Raw genomic sequence first — 2,428 nt, 5'->3', positions numbered from 1 at the left:
GTGAATGTTACACAATATGTACTCACGAAGACTAGCTGATAAGTTATGTTTTGAATTATAGTGGATATTATTTTGGTATGTACACACGAAGACTAGCTGATAAGTTATGTTTTGAATTATAGTGGATATTATTTTGGTATGTACACACGAGGACTAGCTGATAAGGTATGTTTTGAATTATAGTGGATATTATTTTGGTATGTACACACGAAGACTAGCTGATAAGTTATGTTTTGAATTATAGTGGATATTAACTTTAATATGTACTCACGAGGACTATCTGATGTTTTTTTTCGTTTCAAATATACGTTTTGCTAATGAATTATATACTGAAAAAAATAGTTGTGCAACTGGGAAAAGAGAATACTAACATATTCTTCATGGCTATTTTCATAACTTTTAAACTCTTTATTGATTGTGGTTCCATGTATTAAAGTAAAAAAAGACTTTGTATAAACCTGCATTTAATACCAACACATTTTATTAAGATATACGGTGGAACACTATTATGAGCAAGTACAACAATATCACACTCAACTTGGAGGATTTTACTAATAACTCCAGGTTTTCCCTTTACTTGGGTAAATATGGTCTCTTCATATGTCGAAATGGTTTCATATTCATATTTGCTGCAGTCTTATGTTAATATTACACTTGTTAAATGTAAAACACTGCAGTCTTATGTTAATATTACACTTGTTAAATGTAAAACACTGCAGTCTTATGTTAATATTACACTTGTTAAATGTAAAACACTGCAGTCTTATGTTAATATTACACTTAAATGAAGATAGCGAATGTCCCGCTATAGCAGGTTAAATAATACTAATGAAGATAGCGAATGTCCCGCTAAAGCAGGTTAAATAATACTAATGAAGATAGCGAATGTCCCGCTATGGCAGGTTAAATAATACAAATGAAGATAGCGAATGTCCCGCTATAGCAGGTTAAATAATACTAATGAAGATAGCGAATGTCCCGCTATAGCAGGTTAAATAATACTAATGAAGATAGCGAATATCCCGCTATGGCAGGTTAAATAATACTAATGAAGATAGCGAATGTCCCGCTATAGCAGGTTAAATAATACTCATGAAGATATTGTATTTTATGTATAGAGTTTTAAAAGTCGAGTAATCAAATTTTTTCATTCCTGTACGTTTCCAGCTGTCACTAAATTTCTTTGATCAGTTTTTTAAAATGTTGTATACATCTCTAACAATGATGACAATCAAAACTTACTTTTACTGCCAAGGCTTACAATACTTTTATTTCCCGCTAAACACTTTATTGTACCTGTTGTTGGTGGTGAGGAAATACAAATCAAGAAAAGACCAAGGTGTTTAATGTTCTGCAAATCTATTTAAAAAACAAACAAACAAAAACGCCTACATTTACAACATAACATTTCTTACTAATATATTCAACTGTGAGATGCTTAAAGCACATATTTGGAAATTAGAATCTCTACAAATGCGAGAAGTTCAGTGCATAAAACACTGTATTTAATACCCGGATGTGGGTTAGAGCACTTGAAAAGACAAAACAAAAATTAGTTTGTTTCTTGACTGTTGCGAAAAGCTAATTGTGAGGGAAGGTTGCTAGTCAAGAGTATCTGCAGCCAATTCTGGAGTTACTTTAATCTTACAATATACCTGGGGCTACTTTACTCTTTCAATATACCTGGGGCTACTTTACTCTTTCAATATACCTGAGGCTACTTTACTCTTACAATATACCTGGGGCTACTTTAATCTTACAATATACCTGGGGCTACTTTACTCTTACAATATACCTGGGGCTACTTTACTCTTACAATATACCTGGGGCTACTTTACTCTTACAATATACCTGGGGCTACTTTACTCTTACAATATACCTGGGGCTACTTTACTCTTATAATATACCCACGGCTCCAGGACGCGAGCCACTGACGCTCGGATTCACAGTTAAAACACTTACCGTAAACCCAAGACCAGAGTACCGCTGACACCTGACACGATCACCGTTGAATATCACCTCGGATTTTGGTCTTGGTGGTTTTCTCAAACGAACTTCTTTTTCGCTGGCTTTGTTTAATTCCTCGTGCTGTAGAGGCCACTCTCCCGCTGACCACTGCCTTTTCACCGGAGAATGGTGACCTTAAAAAATGAAATTTCACTTACCTAGTGCTCTCATCGCATTTACGTTCTTACTTGCGAAAACGCTTTATGTGTTTTACATTTAACGTATTATTTAACCTGCTTTAGCGAGACATTCGCTATCTTCATTAGTATTATTTAACCTGCTATAGCGAGACATTCGCTATCTTCATTAGTATTATTTAACCTGCTTTAGCGGGACATTCGCTATCTTCATTAGTATTATTTAACCTGCTTTAGCGGGACATTCGCTATCTTCATTAGTATTATTTAACCTGCTTTAGCGG

The 2,428-nt window shown here is 34.4% G+C and overlaps 1 long non-coding RNA gene across 1 annotated transcript in view; it reads right to left on the bottom strand.

Annotated features, from left to right (window-relative positions):
- Positions 1-1,965: 1,965 nt before the first annotated feature.
- The window catches only part of LOC111089147, a 51,274-nt gene continuing 50,811 nt past the window's right edge, over positions 1,966-2,428 (bottom strand). The window contains exon 3 of the long non-coding RNA XR_002613477.1: positions 1,966-2,141. This is a non-coding gene — a long non-coding RNA (uncharacterized LOC111089147). The remainder of the gene's footprint in view (positions 2,142-2,428) is intronic.

The sequence above is a fragment of the Limulus polyphemus genome, unplaced genomic scaffold, assembly GCF_000517525.1.
Source record: "Limulus polyphemus unplaced genomic scaffold, Limulus_polyphemus-2.1.2 Scaffold5371, whole genome shotgun sequence".
In the NCBI taxonomy this organism is placed as follows: domain Eukaryota; kingdom Metazoa; phylum Arthropoda; class Merostomata; order Xiphosura; family Limulidae; genus Limulus; species Limulus polyphemus.
Note: the sequence above shows the minus strand (reverse complement) of the source record. Positions and strands in the feature narration are given on the sequence as shown.